This window comes from Suricata suricatta, chromosome 2, assembly GCF_006229205.1.
Source record: "Suricata suricatta isolate VVHF042 chromosome 2, meerkat_22Aug2017_6uvM2_HiC, whole genome shotgun sequence".
Classification (NCBI taxonomy): Eukaryota; Metazoa; Chordata; class Mammalia; order Carnivora; family Herpestidae; genus Suricata; species Suricata suricatta.
The window spans coordinates 58,148,593-58,168,207 of NC_043701.1; the positions used below are offsets into that span (position 1 = coordinate 58,148,593).

At 41.5% G+C, this 19,615-nt stretch overlaps 1 protein-coding gene and 1 long non-coding RNA gene across 2 annotated transcripts in view; both read right to left on the reverse strand.

Annotated features, from left to right (window-relative positions):
* POU6F2 (POU class 6 homeobox 2) overlaps positions 1-19,615 on the reverse strand; it is a 118,683-nt gene that overhangs the window by 82,278 nt on the left and 16,790 nt on the right. The window lies entirely within an intron of this gene.
* The window catches only part of LOC115281388, a 26,226-nt gene continuing 7,146 nt past the window's right edge, over positions 536-19,615 (reverse strand). Inside the window, exon 3 of the long non-coding RNA XR_003904276.1 lies at positions 536-685. This is a non-coding gene — a long non-coding RNA (uncharacterized LOC115281388). The remainder of the gene's footprint in view (positions 686-19,615) is intronic.

Sequence of the window (19,615 nt, forward strand, 5' to 3'; positions counted from 1 at the left end):
ATTTTTCTTATTTATTTATTGTTTTTTTAAAAAGTTTATTTATTTTGAGAGAGAGCATGTAGGGGTTGGGGGGTGCAGAGAAGGAGAGAGAGATGATCCCAGGCAGGCTCTGCACTGTCAGCACAGATCCTGATGCGGAGCTTGAACACACAAAGTGTGAGATCGTGACCTGAGCCAAGATCAAGAGTTGGATACTTAACCGACTGAGCCACCCAGGTGCCCCCATATGGTTTAAAAATCAAGGGGGAAGCATTAGCCTTTGCCTGAGAGCTCACTGACTATCATAGTGGCAAAGGGCAAGGAAGGGCAGTGGTGAGCAAAAGGCGAGGAAGAAATATCCAGAAAGAAGCACTGCTCAGCTCAGCTGGCTCAGCCCGGGAGGCTCACTGGAAGGTCCAGGGGCTGGGGGGTGGCGGGGGGTGGGGACTCCAAGGGCACCAGAGACTTGGGGGCATGGCCGAAATGAAGGTTAAATTTGCCAGCCCTACCGCTCATCACCTGAGTAAGGGCTGGAGAATAAATGAAAATAGCCATCCCCAGGAGAAAAATATTTATTCATTTAATGGCTGAAACAGAGTACCATCTCTGTTGTGATGACAAAAGGTTTGAAGTGCATTATTGTCGTTTCTCAATACACTTGTGGTCTGGCTGCCGGGTCAGATGGTGCAACAGCCCATGTAATCCCCTGAATGGAAAAAAAATTAGGCTCAAAGTGCCAAATGGACGCCCACAACATAATATCAGGTAAAACAAGCATATTCTTTCTCCCTCCCTCCACCCCCCTCCCGCCTTCCCAAACCTCCCCAAATGTTAGAGAAATAGAGAGAAATTCCAGTCATTTCTCATTACTGTGAAGGTCAGCTTGGCTGGGAAAATTGTTTCTGCTTTACAATTCCCCAAACTGTAGAAAGCAGTTAGACTTCTGGACAAAAACTAATGTTGCATTCAAAGGGAAAAGAGGCTGAGACGGCATTGCTGCAGTAATAAGAGAATTTTTTACTCTTTCCACTTCCCTGTGAACCTAATCAACTATGACATGAGAAAATATACTGGGCTCACCCAGCCAGAATCTGACTGCCACCTGAAAATGTCCTCAATATTCCACTGTTTGGGACTCGACAACGATCCTTCCAACATCAATTTTGTGCGTGTACATCAAAATGCCATTAGAAATGCCTACCCACTGCTCTGTTCTCAGTCGCCTTGGGCCTCCAGTGGAAGCCTCCAACGGAAAGACCCCCGCGGTTGACCTGCGGTTCCCTCCCGTTGCTTATATGGCAACTTGTCATGGAGGAAACAGGACATCTATGGATCTCTCTGGCTGACCTCTCCCCAAAAGCATTCTTGACTATCATTAGGGGGGACTTGAAGAAGCTGAGGCGACTGGAGAATCTGCTGTCAACCCGTGACTGGTATTCACTGGCCGGAGTTCTAAGGCTTTCCCCCAGACCCAGACAGTTGGTCAGACTCCCCCAGCAGACTGGAGTTGCAGCAAAGTGTTTGTGCACAGCGTCCGCCGTATAATCTCAGCAGCCATCAGACGCCATGCTGGGTGGGCCCGGTGGAGGTGGACAGGCCAACACTTGGCTGCTCCCCCCATTCTCGTTCAGAGTACACGTGTGTGCCTGTTTTCTGGGCTCAGGCCCGTGCACACGCCTAAATGAGGTGCTCCCGTTTTTGACAAGTGCTTGGCATAGCTGATGAGATCCCTGATGGCAGTTTTATTATTTCTCAGTTATGTAAAGTTGAACAAATCTGGTGTGACTCTTCACTGTGGCATTATCATCTTTTCCCTTTGCCCTAATATTTACAGGAAATATTACAAGTGTTTGACATATAAATTCAGCATTTGACTGACTTTAATAACTATGTGATCAATAAGAAGTGATATTTTTATAGTTCAAGCTCAATATTTAAAGGGTCGCGCGTGGCAAATCTTCATCAAAGCAATAAGGCTAGATCTTTTTGTTTTTCAGAACCCATTCTTTCTTTCTTTCATTTTTTTTTAAAATAAAGAGTACAACTGGAGTGAGTATAGCTAAGGGTTAACATCTATAACAAGTTGGTCACGTCACAAAAGTGTGGCCGTGGAGGGGGACGGATATAGAGACACATTTGCTTTTTTCAGAGGCTTCATTTTAAGATAAAGAAGAAACTCGACATGATGAACACGGATAGAAACTGGAAAGGAAATCAATGAATGTAAATCTGGAGCTTATTCTTTATTTAATAAGGACATCGATGCCCAACCTCTTTGTGAAATTATTGCTTCTCCAGTAAACTCACAGTTAGCTAAGACTAGGTAGGCAGGTCTCCATCTCGCCGTGTGCTGGGTTCCAAAGCATTTCTGAGGGTGAGTGCCCAAATCCTTCCACCCTGCTTCTCCCCCCGGCCCTCACTCCTCCTAGGCTGCAGGTCTGCAGAGTAAAAGAAACGCTAATAATCTTGGCGAGCGGACTATAATCCAAGATCATGGCTGTCAGCACTTGGAATTTGAGAGGACGCCCCACATTTGGATGCTGGCAGGGATGGCCAGTCTTAGAATTTAATCAACCACATTTCCTGCCACACTCCCAGCCTGTGGAAGCCACCCAGTGATCTGGCATCACCAGGCGTTACTTCCCATCGTCTCCTTTCATTAGCCTGCTATCATCACCATCACATCTAGCATTTGGGTGGCACTCGCCACATACCAGGCGTGTGTCTAAGGTCTCAACGGATAACTGACCAATCTAATCTCCACAGGAAACCCAGCAGGTTGGTACTTTTATTTGCATCTTAAAAAGGAGAAACTGGAAGCACAGAAGGGCTAAACAACACCCCTAAGATCACGCAGCTACTAAGTGAGAAAGTCTGAATCCCAACTCAGCCAGTCAGGCCTCAGCCTCCTCTTCTAACTGTTATTCATGACACTGACTCTCATTGCCTTCATTTTAGAGGGTTTTGCTGTCATTATTACCATGAAAATATTATTCTGTAGCAAGCGTTGGCAAACTACTGCTCACAAGCTAAATTTGGCCCACAGGCGAGAAATGGTTTTTACAGATGAACATTTGCAATTGACTTGATGAGAAGGAACATTAATTTCGAACTCCAATTAGTGGGACATTCTTCCCCTGTGATGGCTAATTTTACGTGTCAACCTGACTAGGCCACAGAGTGCCCATATAGTCAGTCAAACATTATTCTGGATATTTCTGTGAGGGTGTTTTTAGATGATTTATGTTTATTTCATTTTTTAACATTTATTTATTTATTTTGAGAGAGAGAGAGAGAGAGACAGAGCGAGCACAAGTAGGGTAGGGGCAGAAAGAGAATCCCAAGTAGATTCCAAGTTGTCAGCACAGAGCCCAACACAGGCTCTGTAAGCCCTGACCTGAGTTGAAACCAAGAGTCAGGTGCTTAACCAACTGAGCCACCCAGGGCCCCTAGATGTTTAACATTTAAATTAGTGGACTTTGAATAAAGCTGACTTCCCTTCATAATGTGGGTGGGCCTCTTCCAATCAGTCAAAGGCCTGAATAGAACTACAGGCTGACCTTCCTCTGAGAAAGAGGGAATTCTCTTGCCTGTGGGCCTTTGGACTCAAGCTGGGGCATTATCTCTGTAAATTTTGGATTTGCCAGCCTCTGTTATCACATGAACTATTTCCTTGAAATAAGTCATATATACATGTATATAAACATATAGACCATTGGTTCTGTTTTTCTGGAGAAAATATACCCTCCCTCAAAAAAACTCTATTCTTCTCATTAATAGCCTGTATTAAAATTTCTACTCAGTTACTATTACTATATTTTAGATTTCATCAATAAGAAATTTGTGGAAATCTGTATCCCACAAATTTGTTGAGGAAAATAGAGAGTATCCTCAATTTTCCTCAACACACAAAGCCTAAAATATTTACCATTTGGCCCTTTAGATAAAATGTCTGCCACCTCCCACGCTCTAGCAGTACACCTGCGGTTGAATCTGAACTAGCCAGTTTGTTTGACCAATCGTCCACCTTGACTGAGTGTTGGGCAGAATTATCGGTGGAGTCAGATGACAGAGGTAACCAAAGGGAAAACCTGTAGGTGTGAGGTGATAACTGAGGTACTGGCTCTGGGCAGAGCAGCAAGGGGTGAAAGATGGGTCATCAAGTGCTCTGGGTCTGGGACACTCCCTGACTGCACTCTGAGAACGTCTCCTCAGACTTTAGCTTCTTCTGTAAACCTGATAAATCAGCAATGTCTTTGATCATATTGGCTTTATGGGAAAGCTTTTTTCCATTGTTCCACAGGTCTGCACTCTGCAGAGGGGAACTGTACACCTTATATGTCTTCATATAATCTATGAGAAAGGGACAGTATTGTTCAGGGATCTCCAGAAAAAACAGGACCAATAGAGTGTGTGTGTGTGTGTGTGTGTGTGTGTGTGTGTGTGTGTCCAGAAAGAGAGGGGGAGAGAAAAGTTTTACAGAGTCGATTTATGCAAATACAGAAGCTGAGTCCAAATCTGCAGGATGGGCTGGCAAGCTGGAGACCCAGGAAAGAAGTGATATTGAAGTTCAAGTCGGAAGGCAGGCTGCTGCAGAATTCCTTCTACCTCAGGGGAGGTCAGTCTTTTGTTTTAGTCGTGCCTTCAACTGCTAGGTTGCAGCCCACCCACGGTGTGGAAGGCAATCTGCCTCACTAAAAGCCTAAAAGTTAAAAGCAGACCACACCTCCAAACACTCTCACATGCACATACACAGAGTTGGATCACATATCTGGGCACCATGGCCTAGACACGTACAGAGGGCACAGCTGACCGAAGCAGCAGTATCTATCTGCAGCAAAATAGAGATCATCCAGATGAACTACTAACAATGCAAGCATCAAGGAGCATGCTTACTAGGTCTTCCTCTGGCTTTTCCTGCCCTTTGAAAATCTGTTAGAACTTTGGAGCCCCGCTCAAGTTCCACCACCTCCAGGCAGTCTTGCAGACATTCCACTCTTCAGCTGGCTCCTTTCTGGGTCTCTGAGAGCCCCTGCCCTCTGTCCACACAGTTTGATCCTTCGTTATGTTCTCTTATATTGTACACGAGTCTTGCCTTCCGTAACATATATAATCGGTATTGACAATAATGATCCGACATCATCAGGAAGTTGCTGTGATGCTCCCTTTCAGCCACACTGGGCAATTCACATCCCCGTGACTGTCCATCTCACCCATCTGTCAAATCTGTGAAATGCCCACTTTACGGGGATGTTGGTAGATAATATGAGATAATGTTTGTGAAAGTACTTTGTGAACCATGAGGCTTGAAACAACTAGAAGATTTTTATTACTATGATACTTTGTTTAAGAAGATAGGAGATGGGAGTAAAATGCTTTTAAGTGATTTACATTTTACAAGTTTTATAGTTCTGGCACTAAAAGGTTTAACCCTTAGCTCTTCTGGGAAAACTCAGCTATCAAGAAGAACTTATTTCTCTGAGGGTGATGAATAGCCAACATTTTCCTGTGCAAGCCTGATGTTCTAAGTGCAATGGATCCCATGCCTCTTGACTATTCAAGAACACCCCTGATTTGTTTCATCAAATCTCCCCCCTCTACTGGGTCACTACCATCCGCATATAAACATGAGATTTCAGTTTCCATCCTTAAAAACCAGACCTATCTTGGGGCACCTGAGCACCTCAAGTCCATTAAGCGACCAACTCTTGATCTCGGCTCAGGTGATGATTTCAGTTTGTGGGATGGAGCCCCATGTGGGGCTCTGTGCTGGTGACATGGATCCTGCTTGGGATTCTCGCTCTCTCCCTCTACCCTTCCCCGGCTCATGCACATACACACTCCCTTCTCTCAAAATAAATAACTTAAAAAACAAAAAGAAATACAAAACAGACCTATCTTGACCCCAACCTCCCCTCCAGGCAGTGCTTCTGTCTGTCTACTTCCTTTTGGAGCACGTGCCTGGAAAGAATGGTCTCTTCTTAACGGTGCTAATTCTTCCTGTTTTGTTCTTTTTTTTTTTTTGAATCTACTTTAATCACTCCAATTCATCATCACTCCACCGAAGCTCTTGTCAAGGGCACTGCTTTCCACCAGGTGTGAGCTCCAATGGTAATTCTCAGCCCCCTCCTTACATGATCTGCCCTAACTAGTCAGCAGTTAATCCCTCCCTCCTAGAACACTGATTTACTTTGGCTTCTGGGCACCCCCTGCCCTTCCTACCTCACTGACCTTTCTTTAGTCTCCTTGGCCAATTTCTTTTCTTCCACAGGAATTCTTAGTGTTAGGGTGCTCCAGGGCCCAGGGCTTGAACCTATCTTTTTTTGAATCTGGGCTCATTCTCTGGGTGATCTGATGCAGGGTTATGGTTTTATACCAGTGGTACACCGATGAACTCCCAAATTTATCTCCAACATGGACCTCTCTTCAGAACTTGAGATCCACGTGCTTTCTCAGCCTTTCCTTCAAGACATTCAGCAGGCTCTCACACATATCTTCCCAAGACTGATTTGCTAAAAACAAAACGTGTCCCCAAATCTGCTCATTGGGTGGTCTTCCCCGTGTCAGTACATGGGGAGTTCCAGCCTTCCAGCTACACAGGTCGAAGTCATTGGACACAACTGTGCCTGCTCTCTTTTTCTTCCACACCAAAGCCGATCAATCCATTAGCAAATCCTGTCAGCTCATCCTTCAAAATATATGCAGTCTGATTACCTCTCCCCCTCTCTACTTCATCCAACCTGGTACTAGCTATCATCGCCTTGTTGAAATCATTGCAGTAGTCTCCTACCTGGGCTCCTCGTTTCTGCTTTGAGCCTCCACAGCCTATTCTCTTCATAGGGTCCATGGGGCTTCCTTGTTTCATTCAACATAATTGCTAAAGTCCTGGCGGTGGTGGCCTACGAGATCCAAGATGATCTGGTAGCTGCATCTTCTATGACCCCATCCGCTGCCACTCTCCCACTCACTCACCCAATTTCAGTCTTGCTGCCCTTTTTGCTCTTTCTGGATTCTGCCCAGCATCCTCCTACCTCAGGGCCCTGAACTGGTCCCTCCCCTGGAATGCATTCTTTCCATATGTTACCATGTTCTCTCCTGACCCATCTCGGTTCCAATAGAGATGCCTTTTTTGGTTAACTTAGGTCAATTAGTAACCCCTTTTGTATCACTTTTTTTCCCTTTGACCCCATTTATTATTCCCTCATAGCAGCTAATGATGCTTAATATACTATATATTTAAGTGTTTGATTTTTAAAAAATTTTTACTCATCCCTGATTCCTCCTCTAGCTCCAAGAATCATTCTTGACGTGTAGAGGCTCAATGCATAGTTTCGGAATAAATGAATGCATGACTCAAAGGATCCCAATGGCACCAAAAATCTAACAAGGAACCTGAAGAAAAGTTACCCAGATGAAAAGGACTCGGTCAGCTTGCCCCTAGAATCCTCTGTGAATCTCAGTACCCCGTGAATCCTTTGGGTCTTGTTCTGCTTCTAAGCCGCCATGCCCAGAAGGGTGGCACTGACCAAGATGGGCAACTCGACACTTATATGTGTTGCAATAAACATTTTCATTTCTTCCTCTTCCCACTGTCCTTTTCTCCCTCTGGAAGTCAAAAGATTTCACTAGGAAATAAAAAGGCATTGGCTAAACACATGCTCTCTGAATTTTGGGCAGGACTGGCAACTTCAAGATGTATTTTAGTGGAGAGTGTTTTTTTGAGCCATGGAAGGCTAGGTTATAATTTTGTTTGGATTCACCAAATATGGGAGCTCTTATTTCTAGGCAAGGGAGGCAAAGGCTGCTTTAGAAATGTAGGCTCAGTGAAGTAACACACTCTGAGACCCTGCCACCAGGGAGTGGCACCGAAAGGAAGTCTGGCCTTTTCCTGCCTGGCTGGGTGCTCTGTCCATGGGCAGCCTCTGAGGGACATGCGGTCTCTAAGGGACAGAGACGTTTTCTGTGGGCTCCTTCCCACTGCCTGACCCACTTGCTTCTGCAAATCACCTCAGGTCCTCTCTAAAACCAGACCTCAAACGTGTGGTTCTTTCTTCAGACTCAAGAATTGGCAATTTTACGGTGACCCTCTCAGGCTGTGTGAAGGGGGAGAAGGGGTAAGAGAAACACCTCTTTTTGTGCTGTTTCCTGGCTCTCAAATAAGTTATAGGAAAAGGGAAAGAATAAACTTTAAAATGTTTTTTTGAACTGTCATTTGATGATGTGTTCTGCAATCTTCAGAAAATAGGTACATGTTACTACCACATTAGGGAGAAAATAAGTTAAATAAAAATTTCTAGCAGCAAGCCTGAAGGCTATCATATTGTCACTCAATAATCTGTTTCTGAAAATCCCCCAATGCATTTTAGTAGGTCTGCAAGCTTTCAACTTTCTGGATCACATACCACATGCAGTACACCCAAAAGAAACAGAGGCAGTCAAACTGACAGATTCTAATTTAGAAACCGAAGAGTGAATTTTCTACTGTTTTTGAAGGTAAAAAATGACAGTCTTGCCTCTTCTCCTGAAAACTTATCTATAATTATGCTTTGTGGTAGAAAGGAGACAGCATACTTGCTGCACACAACACTTGAGTCTTAAAAGCGACTTTTGATTAATTAATCCACCTTTTTATCAGGAGGTCAAGAAGCTCACACCTACATTTATGCAGTCAATCTTGATTTATAGTGCACATCAGGCTGAGCACAGCTGAAACACAGGGAAATTGCCATGTATGAATGGAAAGTAAGTTTTACAGCCCTCATCTTGGGACTCTTTGTGGTATGCTTTTTCTTTTCTGTTGAATTTCTCCATTTGTTCAGGCAAAGAGAAGAACCCAGACTCTCCCCGCTACAGAACTCTCAAGAATGCTGAGGGGTCAGATTTGGTCAGCCTCTCTATGTGTACTTAGAATGCAGAATTGGATGCCTTATCAGGGTCTCCAAAGGCGACACAATCTTTATGAGAACAGATGTGGGATTGGTCAGGTTGAACAAGTCAGCACAGGAGAGGGGAGAAAGGGAGCAAAACTCCCTTTCTTACTTACTGAGTGACTATTAACGTCCTACTTCCTGAAAGGTGCTTTACCTTTGTTATTTAATCCTCCTGACAGATGAGTGTGCCGTGCAATATGTGACAGTTGTTGAAAGTCTCAGAACATTTATATGTGACTTCAAAGTTTATGTACCTAGAAGTTTACAGAAATCATTTATATTTAATGCTCTATTTTGTTAACATCTGTGTGTGGCTTGTAACTCAGCTCTAAGAATACATTCAGTATATTCATTAGGAAGTCTTTAGCTGATGCTACATAACAAATACTAATTGACAAAATCCTAATTAGTAAATAGTGGCATTGAGGGCAGTATTATCTCAAAAGGGACACTTTACCTTGGGTAATATTTCACATGTACTTTGAAATAGAGAGAACCTATCTGGAAATGCAATTCTAAATAAGGATGTTAACCTACTACTCCCTTGAAAAGTGCCTGAAAACTTCCCTGCAGGCAAATCTTGCACGTGAAATATAAAAATCTTCGGTGTTGCATTTGAAATCTGATAAATATTTATTATCAATGCTGTTTGCTTTTAATCTGTTCAGGATATCATTTCTCCAGCTTCTTAGTAGTTAAACAAAAATGGCATTTACATTACAATATTGCTTGCCAACAATCTCATTTTCTGGTTTAGTCAGCAGCCCTTCATGCTTGATTAGTCTTTAATTATACAAATACCTACATATTAAAAAAAAGTTTTCTTTTTTCCATACTTTGAGCATGTAATTATTTTCTCTTGCATGCAATAACCTTTAATTTTAGGATTAAGCAACTGATTCTTTTTAGTATGGATGGGCCTTTTCAAGTGTTAAAGCAAATTTGGTTATTGTATTATGAGAAAAATTAACTTTGGGAAACCTCTTGTCAATGCCTCTGACAGTATCCAGAGCGGCTACTACAGAAAGTGCTGGAAATCCAAAAGATAAGAGAAGGCTTCATTCCTCTATTTCTATTTTCTTGTCTTTTCTTTCTTTTTTTTCTTCCTTCCTTCCTTCCATCCTTCCTTCCTTCCTTCCTTCCTTCCTTCCTTCCTTCCTTCCTTCCTTTCTTTCTTTTATGCTATTTCTCCCTCCCTGTCTCTCTGGTCTATGAATATGATAATTTAAGCACTTGAAACCTGCATATATCAATTTTTCCTATTTATACCAATTAGGGCTGAGAGCAGATGTTTTATATAAAAATATTTTAATACAAAGGCTGTTTATAGTTCTAGTAGGAAAGCCTACAAAATGCAAAGCTTTATAATCAGTTTTTCTATAAGAAATCCACAGATGAAGTATCTTGTTGAGTTAACTGGTGTTTCCTTCTACACACCATGCCTAAGAGTCGGGGCCAATGAGAAAGCCAAACAGCAATGAAATGGTACCTCTGTTTTTAAAGCCAAATGGGAAATCCTTTATATACTGCCTGCCACGCTGTTGGCTTCTTACTTTATATTAGTTTCCTTGTTTCTCCTCTTAAGCCCAGCAAAAATATCATCCATTTTCTTATGGGAGTCATCTCAAGGAATAAACTCATCTGAGAACTTCCTGCATTCAGTTAGTCACATTAAAAATGCATCGTTGTTCTAGGTTCCTTATGAGGCTTGCAGGACAGAGACAAGTAAGACTCACAGATGCATTAGCCAAGCCCACCACAGTAAGACTTTGTAGCCTGTGTTTAAATCACCACCAAGAAAAGATTTTAACTTTCCCAAAGTTTAGTTTAGCTGGTGATAAAAGTATCAATCCTCTCATACCCAGTTTTTATGTAGAAGTACATTTTCTTTCATTCTGTCCTTAGGGCTGACCACAGAATCTCAGAACTGGACAGGACCACTAGGCTTTTCTGGTCCAATGTCTCTACAAGAGAACCAGTGAAGTGGCTATCCCCTCTTTGGGAGGGATGTCTTGCTTGCTTACCCAACAGCACACCCTCTGTGCACACATCTCCTAGGAAGCTCTGTTTCATAGAGTTTGTACCCATGGTCCTAGTTCTACTAATGTGGCCACTTCTTCACTGTGGGCTGGTCTCTTGCAATGAACAGAATAAAGCCCCTGTGATTATGAAATTTCCATTCTAGTTAAAAGAAGAAAATACATAAACTAATCATAAAATACATACAGAACTGTCAGGTAGTGATAAGACCTCCCAAGGCTGATGAAGGAACAGAGGTGGAATTTTATATAAGATGGTAAGGGAAGGATTCCTTGATGAGGTAAAATGTAAGGCAAGACCTGAATAAAGTGAGGGAAAAGTGTCCAGGCAAAAGAAATATAATCAAGCAAAGTCTTAGTGTAGGAAGTCAAACCCTGATATATAACCAAACTTCTGTAACTTAGGCCTTGTTACTCCTAAAACCAAATTTTCCATGTTCTCCAAAATCTTTTTTTTTTAAGTTTATTTATTTATTTTGAGAGAGAGTGAGAAAGCATGAGTAGGGAAGGAGCAGAGAAAGAGGGAGAGAGAATCCCAAGCAGGTTCCACACTGAAAGTGTGGATGTGGGGCTGGATCCCATGAACTGTGAGATTATGACTTGAGCAGAAGTCAAGAGTCATATGCTCAACTGACTGGGCCACCCAGGCATTCCTCCAAAGTCTTTTAGATGTTCTGTTTGCTATTTACCCCCATATTTCTATATAATAGCTTAAATCATTTCCTTGATTTGCCAACTTTGGGTGTTATGGATTGAATTCCAGTGTGGAAGATGAGGATTAAACATTCTCACACCCACTCCCTATTTCCCCTCCTCCTGCGTCCTCTTGTTCTGCCAACAGTTTCTAATTTAATCAGAATTTCTTTTTGGGACTGTTTACCCCAGAGCCTCTTAGTATCCCATGACTGCACTTCCTTTCTTGTAAAAGTTTTTGCCCTCACCAAAGTTAGTCATTGATTTTTTGTTTGCTTTGTTCTCTTTCTTTCTATTCATAATTCTTCCCAAACTCATTTTAAGAAAGGGAAAACCTCTCTGAACACTGTTTTCCATAAGGTCAACAATACCATGTACTCTCTTGGTTTCTCTTTTGTTCCCTTCACTGCACCTCCTCCCATCCCCTGCCTCTTCTCCAGGGACATCCTTTCTAGATCCTCTATATTCCTGTCCCAAGGTGAACTGGTTGCTTCTTAAGTCCATGGTGTAACTGTCAGCCTGGGGGTTCCTTTTTGCCCCTTTTGATGGTAAACCTCTAATCTTCCTCTTCTTCAGTTTACTCTCTTGTTTTGGTGGAAATCTTCCGGTAAAATTGATGAAGAATGCATGACAGATCAATTTGAGACAAGTTTTCCAGACTGTATCTGAATCTTTAGTTTATTCTTGTATTTGATAGATAGCTTGGCAGTATATAAAATACAAGATGAAACCATTTTCCCTTAGACTTTTGAAGGCTTTGTTCTACTGTCTTTCAGCTTTAAGTATTGCTATGGGAACCCACTGTTATTCTGATTCTTGATTCCTTGTATTTTACCTGTTCTTCCCCTCACTTCTCCCCGGGAAAATGTTTGTAAAAGATATGTTTCAGGTGTGTTTTTCTGTACTCATTAATTAGGTTATTTATTAAGACTTTCAGTGAGGTAACATCCTTAAAGTATGGGAAATTTTCTTCAATTAATTCTTGAGTAATTCTTTCTCTCTTTTTCTTTTTTTATATTCTGTTAGTTAGAAGTTAGATCTCCTGAACTGATCTGGTATTTTCTCCCTGGTTTATTAATTTGTTTTCTCCTTTTTTCTCTTTTTTCTTTTTGTTCTACATTCTGAGATATTTTCCTTATTTTCTAAATCTTCCACTGAATTTTAATTTTTCCTACAATTTTTAAATTATTATCTAAATATTCTCTGAGTTATTTTTAAGTGTTCCTTGTACCTACTATGTATTTTGTGGATGCATGGTCTCAGTGGATATTCTGTAAGATATTAGTTCAAAAATTTTTATAAAATTATTCTCTTTCCTCTTTTGTTTCTATTTCTAACAAATGTGTGCCCTCTCCCTGGCTCATTTTAGTGTCTGATTTCAGACAAAGACATCTCTCAAATATTTAGTCATTCTTTGTTGTCTTTTCACATATAAAAATTAAGCAGAGACCTGGTGATGTTGGAGATTCCCAATATTGATAACTGAGTCTTTCTCTCTGATTAGTGGTCAGGTTTCTCCAGAGAAGAAACCATCAATTACCTGGGGTGGTTGAGGTGGGGAGTGGGGAGATGTCTATATACTTGAGCACCTGTTTATAATGTAAGTGGCCCAATGAGGCCAGGCTGTATCACTCAGGATGTGGACTTTCCTTTGACACTCTGGTCATCAGGAAGGAGCTCTCTCTCAACACCCAGATATATACCTATGTCTCCAAGTCTAGAGGGCCTCTGATATAGTTTCTCACGCATAAAGCTGCTAGAGGGATAATTGTCTGTCTGCTTGAATTGTGGAGGAAGCTGAGGGTCTAACCATTCATTATGTAGTCATTAACCAATGTCCCTGTTTTCAGCAACATGTCCCCTCATCTCCATCTTCCATAGCAACTGGTGTCTGAAAGCTCCAAAGCTTTTGGGGTCTCCAGGGTTGCCAGGTTTCTCACTGTGCCCCTCTGGGTTGCTAAACCCAGCTCTCAGCTTAGTTAACTCCTCCACCTGCTTTTCCAAAATTTGGTTGCCATTGCTTGTCTACTGCTGTCTTTTCTCCACTTCTCTTTGCCTTTTTGGATTTATATGATTAAAATAAATTTTCCTATAGTATCATTTTAGTGGAATTTCCTTCCAGGGGGTGTGTAGAGATAAATGCACATATTCAATCTACCTCTTGAAGAGGAAGCCTTTCTTTTTTTTTTTTTTTTTTTTTGAGACTGGAAAGATCTTTTCTATTTTTAGTTTCCTAGTATCCTTTCTATTCTTTATAACTCCTGAGATATTAATAACCATCTTCACTTATTCAATCTTTCACTTTAACAACCTCAGTTTCTTAAGATACTATGTCTCAACCCATCAACAATTTTTTGGTATGTATAGTGCCCTGAGCCTTAAGAAATTGATTATAATTCTACAGAACTGGAGTTCTTCAACCTCCTTGATCATCAGAATCACTGACTTCACCCCTGATTTTTGTAATTCTTAGGTTGCGTGAGGGAAATCTATATTATTAAAGAATCCCAGATGATTAAAGCTTCTTTTTTGGGGGCGCCTAGGTGGCTCAGTTGGTTGAGCATCTGACTTTGGCTCAGGTCATGATCTCATGGTTTGTGGGTTTGAGCCCCAAATTGGGCTTACTGCTGTCAGCAGAGCCTGCTTCAGGTCCTCTGTCCCCCACTCTCTGCCCCTCCCCACCTCAAAAATAAACATTAAAAAAATAAAAGAAAAAAGAAAAACAAAAGCCAAAAAAAATCCCCAAAAATTTATTTCCTTAATTTTTTCTACATGTTCTTTTAAAAACATGTAAAAGAAGACACAATGCTGTAATTACTGCCCATAGACTTACCACTCAGCTTCAATAAATATCAATTTATGGCCAATCTTCTCTTATCTACACCTACCCAACTATCTTTACCAATATTACTTTCTTCCTTCCCACATCATTTGAGAAAAAAAATCCCTGATATGGAAAATTTGGAAGATATGTATCTTCAAAAGACCCTCCTAAAAGTATAACTACATACCACCACACCTAAAAATATTAAAAATAATCCCTAATCATCATCAGATATTTCATCAACAGTCATATTTCCCATTATGTCATAAATGTCATTCTTTTTCCTTTTTAGATTGGCTTGACAAGTGATCTAAATAAAGTCCACATAATGAAATTCTTTGCTGCGTCTTTTGTTCTACATGTCCAGTCCCCCAGACCTTCATCTCAATCTCTCTCTCTCTGTCTCTCTTAAAATATACTTGCTGTAGAAACCTTACCATATAGCCAATCTGAGAATCGTGACTTTCCTGAAGTGCCCTAAGGGGCCACCTAGAAGGAGAGGGTCTGGAGTAGTCAGTACTTTGGAGCCCCCATTCTTTAAAAAAATTTTTTTAATGCTTATTTATGAGAGAGAGAGAGAGAGAGAGAGAGAGAGAGCGAGCACACACAAATGGGGGAGGGGCAGAGAGAGAGGGAGACACAAATTCCAAAGCAGGCTCCAGGCTCTGAGCTGTCAACACAGTGCCCGTCACAGGGCTCAAACTCGAAAACCTCGAGATCATGACCTGAGCCAAAGTCGGATGCTTAATGGACTGAGCCACCCAGGTGCCCCTGGAGTGCCCACTATTGTTTAGGAAACCTTGTACCCCTTCTCCTCCATGTCACCTGCAAACCTTTTAATAACATTGCATTTTGGACTCTTATTCACCTTGATTTAAAAAAAAATCATTAGTTCTATTTTCATGTTTGTGTGTATGTGTGATTCTTTTCCTCTCCTTATAATATATGTTGAACATCATCTTTACCCATCAGGTAGCCTCATTGAACATCATCTCTTTTGGGAATGGTGGTAAATCTCTTCTAAATTATAATTCTGCTAGCATGGCATCTGTCATCTCAGCCAGGATCCAAGAACCACCCCAGTTAGGTTTTTCCACATCACTTTGGAAAAGAAGGTGTCTCCTATGGCCCTCATCCATGGATCCTCTTGCCTCAAATAGGATCAAATTCTGAAAAATTATTAGTTAAGTTGCCAAGTAGAGAGAATACAATGTATTCCTACAAATTACTGAGTTCATCTTTTCCCTAAATTAAGAAGACATCCAAGTGTCTTAGCTTTAATGGTATCTAGGAAGGTGAGAACAGGTAGAGGCAGTTTGGATAAATGTTGAAGATGGCATAGTGAGCATAACTCAGGAGAAGGGGCCCGAATGATTTATTGCCCAAACCAAGACCATTCTGAGAGTGAAATGGGTGCTATTAGTAATTACACTGGACAGCAGACACACACAAAGACCATTCTGCATGAAAGAGTACATGAGGCCCCCCAGGTTGGAGCAAGACAGTCTGGTCTCACATCCTAGCTCTAGCTCTAACAAGCTGTGGGCCTTTGGTGAGTTACCAGCTTCTTTGAGCCATGGTTTTTTTACTCCTATAAGTGACTGCAGGGCCCAAGTAGGAAAATGTATACAAAAACATCTAGCATAGCGCCCTATGTGTGTTAAAGGCTCAACAGTATTTTGATTTTTTAAACTAGACCCGAATGCCTGGGTCTACGTACTCTTGGTTTCAGCTCAGGTCATGATGTCGTGGTTTGTGAGTTCAAGCCCCACATTGGGCTCTGTGCTGACAGTGCAGAGCCTGCTTGGGACTCTATCCCTCTCTTTGCCCCTCCCCTGCTCGTGCACACTCTGTCTCAAAATAAATAAGCAAACATTTAAAAATATATTAAAAAATAAAGTAGATCATTATTTTTCTACTGGGTTCTACTGGGAGAGTCTGCCCCAGGGGGGTTTGAAGCAGCAGAGCACGTCACAAGAAAGTCTCCAAGTGTCCAATGGTGGGGCCTGAGCAACACCTTTGGTGTGAGGTTCCCTTTCATATTCCTCAGCTATATCTGCTTTACGGTACTTTCATGCTTTGGAAAATACGATTTAACTCACAAATCAATCAGATCTATAAAATATGAAGAATGCCTACTCCTCTCTCTATTATACACCAAATATCAAGAACCACTATGGGTTGTTGAGATTGGGGGTGTAGGGAAAGAAAAGAATCAGAAGATTAATTAGAAAATAGTGGTCCTTGCTTTGATGTGCATTTCCTCCCAAGGGAAAGAGGCTGATTTGTAATAGTCTAGATGAAGTTCTGCATTTCCCAAAGCCCACCAAAAGATAGTGCAAAGAACAATGGTGTTAAAAGACAATTTCAAAGAAATCATGGCTGAGTCGGAAGAGCACACGACTCTTGATCTCAGGGTTGTGAGTTCAAGCCCCATGTTGTATAGAGACTACTAAAACACATAAAAAATAAACTTAAAAAAGGAAATCATAACCATAATAAGATCTACAGTTTTGTAGTTCTTACTATGTGCCAGGCATTGCTCTAAATATAAAAGTAAACACATAACATTTCTTTTAGTAGTAATTGTCATCTTTGAGTAATTTTGCAAATAAATTTAAGATTGCTTACATATTTGTGAAATGAATAGCTGTGAAATGAGAAATCACCACTGGCAACAATTATGGACAGTCCTGGGATGTACAGAGGTATGAAACACATGTTCATTCTTTAGGTGCTTATAATTCAAGTAGGACAACAAACTTGTCCATAGATGGGGGGAAAAAGACGTGGAGGGCACATGCTAAGTGCCAAACATATGAGTCCAAGAGGAGAGCACTTATGAGGGCTGGACAAGTGTGCAGGGAGTAGGAAGGGCAGGGAAGTATGAAGAGGGCAGGCGGGCAGGGCCCCAGCAGAACCAGGGAGGGGGCCTGTAGGACACCTGGGGCACAGGGTGGGCAGTGGGAGACTGAGTGAAGGGCAGGGCCAGAGTGCTCATGCTAAGAAGGCCAAGAAGGGGGCTTTTTGTGTGAGGGGGAGGCAACAAAATATTACTTTGGGCAGGTTAGCTTGGTGGGGTTTCCAGAGTGGACTGGATCAGGGAGAAAACAGAAGGAGGAAGGCCAGGTCAATGTAGCTAGCTCTACCTTGGGCCACATCAGGTGGGAGAACCAACAGAGAGAGGCCAAAGGAATCCTGGATGTGGAGCTCTCCAGCCCGAGTTTTCTGACCAGAGCCCGTGGACCTGGCTCCCCAGCTGTAGCTCTCTGGATGAGAGGAGTTGCAGAACTCCAGGAGTCCAAATCAGCGTGGGGCCCTGGGCTTCCTTCCCACCCTGTTCTCTTTCCTGCTTTCACCCTCTCTTTACAATGGTCTATTCACCTTCGGTGGGAGTGCTTTGTCAGTTTTTAATATGTTATTCAGTTTCTCCTTTAATAGGTTTGTTAAACTATGAATGTTATGTGAGTTTTCATCCCCAGGGCTGGGAGTAGAAGGTTGAGGTTCCCTGCAGTGTGTGTGTGTGTGTGTGTGTGTGTGTGTGTGTGTGTGGCACGGTGGGGGGTGAGTAGCATAACTGTTTAGGTCTTTTCGACCATTGGGAATAGTATTCAGTGTTTAAGAGCTCATCATCACAATCAATATGCTGGGACTCTGATAAACCTGCTTTCTGAGCCGTTCTATGTCTAAGATTCCCCACCTCTGCCTCCCTGAAGAGTTAGATCTTCCTGGGAAGTGTTCTTCAAATCCTTCTGACCTTGTCCCACAGTAAGAGATACACTTGACAACTCAAGTCAACATATACATACACAGAATATATACATATGGTGAAACCTTGGATTGCGAGTGTTTTGCAAGATGGGCAAACGTTTCTAATAAATTTTGCAGCATGAGTTAGTATGTGATGCTGAATGTCACATGATCACAACTGAGCCAATGGTCCTTGAAATCTGCTTTGATATATGAGTGCTTTGGATTACAGACATGTTTCTGGAATGAATTATGCTCACAAACGAAGGTTTTACTGTGTGGATACACACACACACATATACACAAAATAAACACATGGACAAATCTCTCTCTCTCTCTCTCTCTCTCTCTCTCTCTCTCTCTCTTCTCTCTCTCTCTCTCTATATATATATATATATATATATATATATGTCTTCTAATACATATATAAGTATGTAAGTTAAGTATGTAACTTAAACAGAAGCTTCAAGAAAAAATATATAGCTCTACTATGTGTGCTATGCCCTGGTATTTCCTATTCTCTATTATTATTTTCTTTTTAAAAATCTGGTTACCAACCACTAAGCCAATACAATAACCACACAAAATGTGGTTGTTATATCCTTCCCCAGTCTGGGGACACTGTCCCACCTATATCTTCATAAAGATCCATAGAAAGATCCAGAAGGAATAGTCTCCTGAGTGCCAAGGCTACCTTATCTTCTGTGACGGTCTATCTCCCTCATTTACAAAAGGTACCACATTTATTCCTGGTGGGATGAAGAAAGGACGGGGGCCTTTTCACACTGGGGATGAAAGGGCTTGAGCCTCTGGTCAAGGGCCGACTAACTGGGGTTTGGACAACCCATCATATGTTCACAAAGGAAGAACTGACTGCTCCAGAGTCATCTGATCACCACTGATTGGGAAGGAGTCTTCCTCTCTAAGTACCTTCCTAGTCACCTCTGTTTTTTTATTTTTTTTTAAATTTTTTATTTTTTTTTACTTTATAAAGTTTCATATTTTTTTAACATATGCAATTATTTTCCATCCTTTACAATACAGTAGTTGCAATAACACTCAAAACAGAAAAGCAAAGTAAAAAATCAAAACACCAACTTCTGTTTCATGTAATTAGACTTATACAAAAATTAGAAGGTTAAGTAACAACTAGTTAATCACCTAATTTCACAGCTATCTGAAGTGGCAATCGTTCTATAGCAGCTTATCTATGATACATTCAAGATAAATGATACAATATATTACTTGTTCATAGGCTACAACACAGCCTGCTTAATACCTTTCCTTAAATTCCACCTCTATACTACAATATGCTTGAGGTCCTTGCAAAAAAGTAGCTACCTTTTATGTAGGAAATGGATGATTAAGTCTTTGGTGTTGTAAAAGCAACTTCATTTAAA